Source organism: Oncorhynchus gorbuscha, linkage group LG19 (assembly GCF_021184085.1).
Source record: "Oncorhynchus gorbuscha isolate QuinsamMale2020 ecotype Even-year linkage group LG19, OgorEven_v1.0, whole genome shotgun sequence".
Taxonomy (NCBI): domain Eukaryota; kingdom Metazoa; phylum Chordata; class Actinopteri; order Salmoniformes; family Salmonidae; genus Oncorhynchus; species Oncorhynchus gorbuscha.
This window is the reverse complement of record NC_060191.1, coordinates 7,637,152-7,650,916: the sequence shown is the minus strand read 5'-3', so window position 1 is coordinate 7,650,916 and position 13,765 is coordinate 7,637,152. Positions and strand designations below refer to the sequence as shown.

General features: G+C 43.6%; 1 pseudogene; it reads right to left on the bottom strand.

The window, feature by feature from the left end:
- LOC124005052 overlaps positions 1-11,182 on the bottom strand; it is a 91,235-nt pseudogene extending 80,053 nt beyond the window's left edge.
- Positions 11,183-13,765: the final 2,583 nt, after the last annotated feature.

The following is a 13,765-nucleotide window of genomic DNA, read 5'->3' as shown; positions in this document are numbered from 1 at the left end:
GTTAGGCTGATAACAGACAATTACAGTGCAGTTTAAATGGAGCAAATCCCTCCTGTTTCTCTCAGGCTCTGACCACACACAGCTGTTAGAACCACCTATAACGCTCTATAGACTAGGTCTCATGTGGGGGAAATGGACCGTGAGAGTCGACCACACACCATCAAGTGGTCAAGCGTAAAACTTTGAGGGCCAGTCAAGGGCAGAGTAGGGCTGAGGGCTAGGGGCCTCACAATACGATATTATCACAATGTTTAGGTGCCGGTACGATATGTGTTGTGATTTTCACGATTCTATATGTATCGCAATTCGATACTATGATATTATTGCGATTCGATGTTCCAAACATGCTGCTCACCATACATCTACTGCAGAAGGACAAGAGAGAGTCATGAGAAAACAAGTTTTGATCAGTCGTGGAAATAAAAGTGCTGACAATAAATTGGCTCCATCTAAAAACAAATCTGAGAACAAGCTATGAAGAATGACACCGGAGTTTTGGTGCAGGTACTGCCAACCCGTGCAAAAATAATTTTGCGATATTGTCATAAAGATTTTCGCATGCCAAAAATATATATTATTTAGAACGCAAGTACAGGTATTCGGACATGGCCCAGAGCGAGGGACAGAGCGAGGTACAGTCTCTCCTCTTGTCAAAGCAGCCTCCAAACCCTGAGCTGCTCTGCTTCATTATGAGCACAATGAGAGGTCCCACTAGCCCCACTAGAGGTCGACCGATTAATTAGGGCCGATTTCAAGTTCATAACAATCGGTAATCTGCATTTTTGGATGCCGATTATGGCCGATTACATTGCAATCCACAAGGAGACTGTGTAGCAGGCTGACCACCTGCAGCAAGGAGCCAAGGTAAGTTGCTAGCTAGCATTAAACTTATCTTATAAAAAAACAATCAATCTTAACATAATCGCTAGTTAACCTAGTAATATCATCAACTATGTGTAGTTAACTAGCTTGTCCTGCATTGCATATACTCAGTGCAGTGCTTGTTCATTTATCATCGAATCACAGCCTACTTCGCCAAACGGGTGATGATTTAACAAAAGCGCATTTGTGAAAAAAACACAATCGTTGCACAAATGTACCCAACCACAAACATCAATGGCTTTCTTAAAATAAATACACAAGTATAAACCTCCATATTTAGTTAAAATAAATTCATGTTAGCAGGTAATATTAATTAGGGAAATTGTGTTGCTTCTCCTGCATTCAGTGCAAGCAGAGTCAGGGTATATGCAGCAGTTTGGGCCGCCTGGCTCGATGCAAACTGTGTGAAAACCATTTCTTCCTCACAAAGACCACAATTAATTTGCCAGAATTTTACATAATTATGACATTACATTGAAGGTTGTGCAATGTAACAGGAATATTTAGACTTAGGGATGCCACCCGTTCAATAAAATACATAACGGTTCTGTATTTCACTAAAATAATAAATGTTTTGTTTTCGAAATTATAGTTTCTGGATTTGACCATATTAACTTCTCTAGGGTAGGGGGCAGCATTTCAGCATACTCAGGCCCAGAAGATAGGATATGCATATAATTGGTAGATTTTGATAGAAAACACTCTATAGTTTCCAAAACTGTTAAAATAGTGTCTGTGCATATAACATAACTGATTTAGAAGGCGAAAACCTGAGAAAAATCTATTCAGGAAGTAGGATTTTTTTCTATTCAATGCCATTACAGTATCCATTGACTTAGGACTCAAATTGCAGTTACTATGCCTTCCACTAGATGTCAACAGTCTTTAGAAATGGTTTCAAGCTTGTATTTTGGAAAAATGAGGGAGTAAGAGCAGTCTGAATGAGTGGACCCTGCCGTGTCACAGAGCTTTTTCATGCACACGACCGAGAGTGCCTTTCTTGTTTATCCTTTATATTGACAACGTTATTGTCCGGGTGAAATATTATCGATTATTTAGGCTAAAAACAACCTGAGGATTGATTATGAACATCGTTTGACATGTTTCTACGAACTTTACTATTTCGATTTTTTTGTCTGCCTGTTGTGACTGAGTTTGAGCCTGAAGAAAATGAAACTGAAGAAAATGCGAACAAAATGGAGGTTTTGGGATATAAAGAGACTTCATCAAATAAAAGGAACATTTATTGAATAAATGAATGTCTTCTGAGTGCAACCATATGAAGATCATCAAAGGTAAGTGATTAATTCTCTCTATATTTCTGACTTGTGTAACTCTTCTACTTGGCTGGTTACTGTTTGTAATGATTTGTCTGCTGGGCTATGTTCTCAAATAATCGTAAGGTATGCTTTCACAGTAAATCCTTTTTTAAATCTGACACCGTGGTTGGATTCACAAGAAGTTCATCTTTAAACCTATGTAAAATACTTGTATCTTTTCTGAATAATTATAATGAGTATTTCTGTATTTGAATTTTGTGCTCTGCAATCTCACTGGACGTTGGCCAGGTGGGACGCTAGCGTCCCACATACCCTGGAGATGTTAATGACCAAAGGCTCGAATTTCTGTGTGTTTATTATATTATACCGAAGTATGATTATGATGTTTGATAGAGCTGTCTGACAGAGGTGGTAGGCAGCAACAGGCTCGTAAGCATTAATTCAAACAGCACTTTCCTGCGTTTGCCAGAAGCTCTTCGCAATGCTTGAAGCATAGTGCTTTTAATGACTTCAAGCCTATCAACTCCCGAGATTAGGCTGGCAACACTAAAGTGCCTATAAGAACCTCCAATAGTCAAAGGTATATAGAGGTCGACCGATTATGATTTTTCAACGCCTACACCGATTAATCTGACAATTTTTTTATTTTTTAAATTTGTAATAATGACAATTACAACAATACTGAATGAACACTTATTTTAACTTAATATAATACATAAATAAAAATCTATTTAGCCTCAAATAAATAATGAAACATGTTCAATATGGTTTAAATAATGCAAAAACAAAGTGTTGGAGAAGAAAGTAAAAGTGCAATATCTTCTTTGCTCAGAACATGAGAACATAAGGAACCACCAGCTTTCATTTAACATGAGTCTTCAATATTCCCAGGTATGAATTTTAGGTTGTAGTTATTATAGGACTATTTCTCTTGCATCCCTGGGTCAGTAGTAGTCATATTACTGGTACCTAATCATTATCACCACCCTTGATCTCATACCCAACCCCAGGCAGGTGATACAGTGCCTTATCAACAGGTCCAGGACCTGTCTTCCTGTGTCATGTTGGTTCTATTCTATCTAGCAGTAATAGCTAACCACGGACAAAGCCTGATTTCAGATCAGTTGACCTAATGTAACCTCTCAGATAATATCATTTGTGCTAAATCAAATTACCAAACACTACCATCTTTTGATTGGCACTTATTGAAAATCAGGAAATAGACTATTTGTCCATTTTCATTATAAATATAAAACACTTACGCTATATTCTTGATAGAGTTCCTGATTTTCAGGCCTGAATAAAATAGTAATTCCTTATTACTCAGGATGGAAAAATCACAGCATCAACAGATTAGTGTCTGGTAACATTAGACACATAGCGAGCAGGCAGAGTATTATTTATTGTTATTTAACCAGGTAGGCCAGTTGAGAACAAGTTCTCATTTACAACTGTGACCTGGCCAAGATAAAGTAAAGCAGTGTGACACAAACAACAGAGTTACACAAACAAACGTACACTCAATAATACAATAGAAAATAAAGATTTTTCTATTTATGTACAGTGTGTGTAGAAGATTAGGGAGGTAAGGCAATAAATAGGCCATAGAGGGGAAATAATTACAATTTAGCATTAACACTGGAGTGATAGATGTGCAGATGATGAAGTGCAAGTAGAGATACTGGGGTGCAAAAGAGCAAGAGGATAAATAATATGGGGATGAGGTAGTAGGTTGTTCTATTTACAGATTGGATGTGTACAGGTACAGTGATCGGTAAGCTGCTCTGACAGCTGATGCGTAAAGTTACAGAGGGAGATATAAGTCTCCAGCTTCAGTGATTTTTGTCATTCGTTCCAGTCATTGGCAGCAGAGAACTGGAAAGGCGGCCAAAGGAAGTGTTGGTTTTGGGGATGACCATTGAAATATACCTGCTGGAGCGCGTGCTACGGGTGGGTGTTGCTATGGTGACCAGAGTGTTGGAGGCTATTTTGTAAATGACATCGCTGAAGTCAAAGATTGGTAGGAGAATCAGTTTTATGAGAGTATGTTTGGCAGCATGAGTGAAGGAGGCTTTGTTGCGAAATAGGAAGCCGATTCTAGATTTAATTTTGGATTGGAGATGTTTAAGTCTGAAAGGAGAGTTTACAGTCTAACCAGACACCTAGGTATTTGTAGATAAAAAAGCTTAGAGAACAGATCATCTCTATCTACAAACTATTAGATTGCTATATGCTATTTATAACATTCTCATTCTGGCAATGAATATAGATTGTAATGAGTGAAGAGGCGTTTGTTAAGGGTTAAAACTCCTAACCAGGCCTACAGAGCACAGCAACAGGACAACTGGAGAGTGAGTGAGAGATAAAGGCCTGCTGGGATTAAAGCCTCATAATAATGTGACTATTTGAAGTCTCTATTTGTGGGCAGATTTGTGGTTAGATAATGCCTCGGTTAAAGGTCAACTGTGTTTGTCAACACGGTTAATTAGAGAGCGAAGGAGTGGGACTTGCACAAGCACGGACACACAACACACACACACAAGGTCGACACACTTTCAAGTGAACGCGAACACAAACCCAACAACAGCACGTTATACACGTGTACATGACACCGCTCAAACACACTCACTCTGGTATACACACATCCAATACATACACACTAGTCTTAGGTACACACACACACTTCCCAACACAGAACCAAACAAACACTCTAGTAGAAGGGCCACTTGTGGTGGGGTGTGGTGATGTCATCAGCCCCCTCCTCAGGGCTGTTTCTCTGGGGTAGGGTTGTACTGGAATGTGGCAGAAAGGGAAGGGGGTGGAGGTTAGAGAGGTTAGGGAGGAGAGCAGAGGCCATGGGGCTCACACAGTCCATCCATCAGGCACTACAGAACAGACATGGCTCTATATAAGCCACAGAGCCACTACAGAACAGACATGGCTCTTTTTAAGCCACAGAGCCACTACAGAACAGACATGGCTCTATATAAGCCACAGAGCCACTACAGAACAGACATGGCTCTATATAAGCCACAGAGCCACTACAGAACAGACATGGCTCTATATAAGCCACAGAGCCACTACAGAACAGACATGGCTCTATATAAGCCACAGAGCCACTACAGAACAGACATGGCTCTATATAAGCCACAGAGCCACTACAGAACAGACATGGCTCTATATAAGCCACAGAGCCACTACAGAACAGGCATGGCTCTATATAAGCCACAGAGCCACTACAGAACAGGCATGGCTCTATATAAGCCACAGAGCCACTACAGAACAGACATGGCTCTATATAAGCCACAGAGCCACTACAGAACAGACATGGCTCTATATAAGCCACAGAGCCACTACAGAACAGACATGGCTCTATATAAGCCACAGAGCCACTACAGAACAGACATGGCTCTATATAAGCCACAGAGCCACTACAGAACAGACATGGCTCTATATAAGCCACAGAGCCACTACAGAACAGACATGGCTCTATATAAACCACAGAGCCACTACAGAACAGACATGGCTCTATATAAGCCACAGAGCCACTACAGAACAGACATGGCTCTATATAAGCCACAGAGCCACTACAGAACAGACATGGCTCTATATAAGCCACAGAGCCACTACAGAACAGGCATCACCGTTGTGTTGTACACAAAACCACATTATTCTTGGAGAGAACACCCCCATAAGATAGAGGCCTGCTTCATCTCAAGTCCCTGTGATGTCAGGCATAGCCTTTGTTGTTGTGAAATAAATACAAATATGCAGAGTTGGCATTAAATGTGACTGAGCTTCCTGATGTTGTATGTATGGGGGAAGCTGGTTAGTTATGTGCTTCACAACATGCAAGAGAGAGAGCAGGAACAAACTTATGGCAGAATTTCAGGAATGAGCCGACTTAACTAGTGAGCTTGATGGTCCCTGTTTGACCTATTTGGAATCCCCATATAATCATGGCCTCTTTTTACAGTGTCATCGTTCACGGTTGCTCACCTTTGATAGGCCTCAGACTACAAACCAGCTGACACATTGACTGCAGCCACCTGTGTTGCATACTTGATACAAAGCGCATATTTATGATTAGCTTGAGTTGATCATACTATTGAAGGTGAGATCACCAAATCTATGATCTTTTGTCACATTAGGCCAATATCACGTTACATCTCAAAACAACATCTTTGGAACAAGTGCAAAAACAAAACATGCTAAACTTCTTCACTAATTAGACAGGAGATTTTGCTTATACTACTTGACTATAGACCTACACAACATCTAAGACAAACCAGTCAGGGATGACATGATTATCAGTCACCTTCAATATGAAAGCGTGCCGCTGATAGTGAAATGATACTAATCTAGCACACAGCAAAGATATACAAACTCTGACCACTTCCTCTTCCGATGCCGTACAGTACAAACCCACCTGCACCAGATATCGACACGGGCCATTCACACAGGCACCGTGAAGTCAGGCGTCGCACTGTGTGAAAGGCGCAGGGCCTGAGTACAGCTACAGTTCACTTCACGCTCTTGAGTAAAAACAGTCATGGACAATTCTCGTTCATTCGTTTCAGTTTGAGTGGTAGTGTTTGTACAGTGATTGAGTCAGTGCGGAGTGGACAGATGCATTAACATGGGAATTACGTGGATCGGTGGGCGTGAATGAAGTGAAGGGTGCGGTCATCCTGACCCATTAAAGAAGCCGAGCCATGATGGATAGTGTAGATAGAATGGCGGTGTGGCAGATGTACAGTGGAAGTCGGAAGTTTACATACACTTAGGTTTGAGTCATTAAAACTTGTTTTTCAACCACTCCACAAATTTCTTGTGAACAAACTATAGTTTTGGCAAGTCAGTTAGGACATCTACTTTGTGCATGACACAAGTGATCTTTCCAACAATTATTTACAGACAGATTATTTCACTGTATCACAATTCCAGTGGGTCACTTAGTCACACACTAAGTTGACTGTGCCTTTAAACAGCTTGGAAAATTCCAGAAAATTTGAGTCAATTGGAGGTGTAGCTGTGGATGTATTTCAAGGCCTATCTTCAAACTCAGTGCCTCTTTGCTTGACATCATGGGAAAATAAAAAAGACCTCAGGAAAAAAAAATTGTAGACCTCCACAAGTCTGGATCATTATTGGGAGCAATTTCCAAATGCCTGAAGGTACCACGTTCATCTGTACAAACAATAGTACACAAGTATAAACACCATGGGACCACGCAGCCGTCATACCGCTCAGGAAGGAGACATGTTCTGTCTCCTAGAGATGAACATACTTTGGTGAGAAAAGTGCAAATCAACCCCAGAACAACAGCAAAGGACCTTGTGAAGATCGACATAACACCAAAAGGCTGCTCAGCAAGGAAGAAGCCACTGCTCCAAAACCGCCATTAAAAAAAAGCCAGACTACGGTTTGCAACTGCACATGGGGACACAAGATTGTGCTTTTTGGAGAAATGTCCTCTGGTCTGATGAAACAAAAATAGAACCGTTTGGCCTTAATGACCATCGTTATATTTGGAGGAAAAATGGGGAGGCTTGCAAGCCGAAGAACACCATCCGAACCATGAAGCACAGGGATGGCAGCATCATGTTGTGGGGGTTCTTTGCTGCAGGAGGGACTGGTGCACTTCACAAAATAGATAGCCTCATGAGGATGGGCAATTATGTGGATATATTGAAGCAACATCTCAAGACATCAGTCAGGAAGTTAAAGCTTGGTCGCAAATGGGTCTTCCAAATGGACAATGACCCCCAAGCATACTTCCAAAGTTGTGGCAAAATGGCTTAAGGACAACAAAGTCAAGGTATTGGAGTGGCCATCACAAAGCCCTGACCTCATCCTATAGAAAATGTGTGGGAAGAACTGAAAAAGCATGTGCGAGCAAGGAGGCCTAAAAACCTGACTCAGTTATACCAGCTCTGTCAGGAGGAATGGGCCAAAATTCATCCAACTTATTGTGGGAAGCTTGTGCAAGGCTACCCAAAACATTTGACCCAAGTTAAACAATTTAAAGGCAATGCTTCCAAATACTAATTGAGTGTATGTAAACTTCTGACCTACTGGGAATGTGATGAAAGAAATAAATGATTCAATTATTCTCTCTACTATTATTCTTACATTTCACATTCTTAAAATAAATTGCTGATCCTAACTGACCTAAGACAGGGAATTTTTACTAGGATTAAATGTCAGGAATTATGAAAAACTGAGTTTAAATGTGTTTGGCTAAGGTGTATGTAAACTTCCCGACTTCAACTGTATATAGGTCTGGAAACAAGTTCATACATTGTAGTGCCGGCATGTGTTTTTAAAGAGAAACAAATGTAACAATGCAATGGTTGCTGCACCTTTGATGATTTCCATAAAACAGTTTCCCAGCCAGTGATCTGGCATAACCAGTTGACTCCCCTGCCAGATTTAATACTGGCTCACAATATTGATTTTTTTATTAAATGAATTAACTTGATTGGTTGGTTGTATTGTCTCCTGTTATGGAAACTAATTGGTTATATCACCATTACATGGTAAATAACAAGCACATAGCCTACAGTTGAGAAGTCCGCAATTTGGCAAATATGAAATAGCTGATGTGGAGTTGTGGCAGTCAGCGAGACGCATCTATAGCCCTAGGCCAATCGCAATATTTCAAAATTAAATTGTGGGATAAACACAAAAGTCACATATAGTCCAAATGATTTAAGTGCAAAGTGTAGTTTATTCCCATTCCTAGGATACACCAGGACTAATATCTTGGCACTAGTGGAGAGTGTCGACCATATCTCTGGTGAGTGCGCATATTCACTGTCTTTATCATTGGGCGAGTCAGTGCCACTGGAAAGTTGATTACAATAATTTCCTCTTCAATTGTAGATAGAAGTCATATTGTACAATTTGTCTCCCCTTTTCGTAGGCCTAGATTAGATGGTTACATTAAAGACAAGGTTGTTTTTATTGATTTCAGTTTGTCAGTGTCAGCAGAGTAGCCTAGGCCTAACCTGCAATTTGTGTAGTAGGCTATTAAAAGATTCTGATGTCTCCAGACATGTAAAGTGTTGTAGAATTGCATGAAATGTGTTTATCAGCTAGGGCTGAGCTGCTTCCCCAAAGGTGAAACTCCAGCGCCACCTATGATGCGGTGTGTTTCATTGTTTGTTTACGGTCGGACTCAGATAGTTGGTCTGTTTTGTCAGCGGCTCAGTCACTTTTACTCATCCCCAGACATCTGCCTTCATCACTGATCATTACTAAAGTGAAAACGAGATTAACGTTTAATTACCGCTTGAAATATGCCTAAAGCGTTATTGTAAACTGCAAACATCAGAAACGACAGGATTTATTCAAACGTCTTGGGATTCGACAAAGCCTCCACCTTCGAGAATGACAATCCATTGAAACGGTCACCCGTCTCTCAAGCTCCGCGGCCTTCATAACTAACCAAGCATGGTTTTCAAAACAAATTATTCACTTGCATTTTCACTGCTCTAACTAAATATATGTGTTGTGCGAATGACAACTTAATCTGAACGGTAAATTAAGAGTGAATTTGGCCGATTTAAGATGCTTCGAAAACTTGTCCATTGACTTTCTACGAACGGATGAGGGGAAAATCCCAACATGGATTCCGCAACATTCCACGGCTGGGTCCGTGCACAGTTACTTTGCAGAACTTATTGAAGCACGATACAAACAAAGCACGAATTAATCAGATTTCGATTATGACAGGTTCATACATAAAACAGTAGCATTTGACGTTTCTGAGAATAGACACTAAAAGGTGGCCACAAATTTAAAAGCTATGTCGACCAAACAGCGGAGAAATACAAACTTGACGGGATGCATAGGATGACAAACAAGCAACACCTTGTAAATGACCAAATTAAACTAAAAACTCTTAAACAACACCGGTAGATGGGTCTAATCTTCCATCAAGTGTCTGGTTCATATGATTAACGACAACTCAACCCATCGTTTAATTTCCTTTTCGAGTATTAAGAGTGGATGTCCGCTTGCAAAAGCTTCCATTTTGAATGTCTCACTAAAGCAACTCAACTTCAGCTACATCAACAGGTCGACATATTTCCAGCAAACTAGACACAGTAAGTATAAACAACACTTTTGCATCAACTTCAGTTGTACCAACTTATCAAACATAACTGGAGAACGTGTTGAATACTGTGTAGCTACAATGCAATGAACTCACGTCAGCTAACTGTCAAATGCACGGCTAATGGTAGCCAGCTAACCAGCTAGTTAAATGTATTTAACAACCTGTATGACTTTTGTTCACCACTTAATAATTGACAACAACAGACCGAACAACTGGCGAAGACAACCAGCAAGTTCATGATCAAGTTCATCCAGACAAAAGTGATCGACTTGTGTTTTGCACAAACTTACCCGAATCTCCGGGGGTTTTCATTTTGAGTGTTGCAGGGTAGTTTACGTTAGCTAGCGAGCTTGGTGGATCTCAAGTCAGTAGCGTTCGTGGAAGGAAAAGTCGTCTCCCTCTGAGCCCTTCGTTTGGTTCGGAATGGAACAACGAGGGGGGGACAGGCTAACGTTAAACTTTCCACTGTTGCTCCACTCGCGGGCCCCTTTGCTTCCACTTTCTTTCCCAATACCCCCTTCCTCAACTGTGGCGATCGGGGTAACGTTACTTTCCCCGAATCGCAGTCAGTTGATGTAGCTCACTACTATTTGTCCCGCGGCAACTTCGCCTTGTCCTGTTCGAGGTGCAGCGGAACACGGTCAACCGTCCCGACAAGCACACGAACCGAAAACCCGTATCTTTCCTTATTTGCATATACTTTCACGAACTGCCGAGTTGTTTACTCCATCTCAACCGCTTCTTCCCGGTTGTTTGACATATTGTCGCTAAAATAACCGTTCCGTAGAATAGCAGTAGTCCTCTCTTTAGACTTTCTTTCTTCCTCCACTCACTAACATTCTGTACTCTGTGGCTACTCTTTCTCCTCCCCCTGGTTCCTCTCTCGGGTGTCGTGTTTCGCTCTCTCCTCACGGGGCCGCCCACACGGACAGGGGGGCTCTAAGGGGCGGGTCACACCCACTCACCACGAGCCAGGGTGGCGTCACTGCTGCAGCACGCGGCGTCGCCATAGAGACCGCCACAGCGACACTGCCGTGGTGACATCATATCCGTGTCCTACGATTCTTGAGGAGAGAAAACCGTCATCACGTCCTTTTACGTCAATAGCAGGTACTTTCTTCTAATTATCTCTTTTCATTTAATGGTAATTATATCTATTGATGTGGCCAGATTATTAAACCACTGTACAAATGCACAAGGCATTATAACACTAGACTCTGAGCATATTGCAACAGGAATTAAACCAAACGTATACACTTCCCCCTCTATTTCACATGGTCTACTACACCTCCCTACTGAATTTGGTGGCAGTGATGGGATATTCCCTGGCCACCTGTGGTTTTAGGAGAAAATATTGCATATATACAATATTGTGTCCTGTCACTCAAGCACTACTAGTCTGTGGCACTGATGCAGAATTGTCACATTGTCAACAAGTGCAGAGAGGTGGCATCATACATGGCAGGTGAAGTGTGTCTCATGAGCCCTATGTACAACCCCAGCTGCTCATAAGAACAGTACAGTAAAGGGTCATCGTGTGTGTGTGTGTGTGTGTGTGTGTGTGTGTGTGTGTGTGTGTGTGTGTGTGTGTGTGTGTGTGTGTGTGTGTGTGTGTGTGTGTGTGTGTGTGTGTGTGTGTGTGTGTGTGTGTGTGTGTGTGTGTGTGTGTGTGTGTGTGTGTGACGCAGACCAATGCGCAGGGACATCAACAGGATAACACTGCAATGTAAAACACATTTAACGACCCCTCTTCCCATGGTGTGATTTGCAAACAGGATCTCTCTGTCCTCCACTAGCTATTCTTCAGGAGGACAGGAAACTCACTCTGTTTTCCCAGATAAGCATCAGAGTGCTGGATGCAGCATTCCCAAATCCAGGAAACGGCGAGCACTATCCCGTCCTGCCTCGTCCTGAGCAGAAGGGCCAGGCTAATGTTTTCCCACGCCCAGACTCCCTGTCAACCACATCTAGGGGAACATTAGCCATTGCATTGTTTTCTCGCACCCCCTCCCCCCTTTCACTTTCTGTCTCTCTCTCTCGCTCCCTCTGTCCTCACTCACTTTCTCTGCCTCTGTCGCTCTAGTCTTATCTCTTTCAGTTTCAATCTGTTGTCCTCTTTGTCCATCCACCTCTCCTCCTATCTCCATATCGCTCTTTCATTTGAAGAGCACTTCAGCATCCCCCAAGCTCTTCACAGAGGAAGTATGGTTGGAGAGAGAAGCGAGAGATGAAGAATAAAGAAAAAGAGTGAGTCAGGGATGAGACATGAAATTAAACCATTAAAACGGTGGAGAACAAATGGCCTTTCTGTCCATCTATCAATTGCTCACGTGTGTGTGTGTGTGCATTCATGTGTACGAGTGTCCACCCCCTTTTAAAAGGTGCTCTATGGTAATCCAAGTAGAGGAGATGACATTTTCATAGAAATCTACAGCACAGTACATTCTGAACAATGATAAACACACAGTGCCTCCCTCCCACCCTCCCCTTTATGAATGATAAACAGAAGAGAGGGAGGAGGACGACAGAGGTGGGAGAGAGGATGGGAGGGAGGGAGGAGGACAGGGGTGGGAGGGTGGAAGGGAGGAGGACCTGGGTTGGAGAGATGGGTTGAGGGAAGGAGTGAAGGAGGGGTGGGAGGGGAGGAGGACAGTGGTAGAGGGTGGGGGAGGAGGACTCCCACCCACCCTCCACCCCTCTCTCCCACCCCATCCTCCTCCCTCCCACCCTCCACCCATGTTCTCCTCCACCCTCCCTCCCCTCTCTCCCACCCCATCCTCCTCCCTCCCACCCTCCACCCCTGTCCTCCTCCCCTTCTGTTTGTCACCTCTCTCTCTCCCTCCCCTCTCTCCCACCCCATCCTCCTCCCTCCCACCCTCCACCCCTGTCCTCCTCCCTACCCCCATCCTCCTCCCTACCCCCATCCTCCTCCCTCCCACCCTCCACCCCTGTCCTCCTCCCTCCCCTCTCCCCATCCTCCGACCTCCCACCCTCCACCCCTGTCCTCCACCCCTGCCCTCCTCCCTACCCCTGTCCTCCTCCCTCCCACCCTCCACCCCTGTCCTCCTCCCTCCCCTCTCCCCTCCCCATCCTCCACCCCTGTCCTCCTCCCTACCCCCATCCTCCTCCCTCCCACCCTCCACCCTGTCCTCCTCCCTCCCACCCTCCACCCCTGTCCTCCTCCCTCCCCTCTCCCCTCCCCATCCTCCTCCCTCCCACCCTCCACCCCTGTCCTCCACCCCTGTCCTCCTCCCTACCCCTGTCCTCCTCCCTACCCCATCCTCCTCCCACCCTCCCCATCCTCCTCCCTCCCACCCTCCACCCCTGTCCTCCTCCCTACCCCTGTCCTCCTCCCTCCACATCCTCCTCCCTCCCACCCTCCACCCCTGTCCTCCTCCCTCCCCTCTCTCCCATCCCTGTCCTCCCACCCTCCACCCCTGTCCTCCTCCCCTTCTGTTTCTCACCTCTCTCTCTCCCC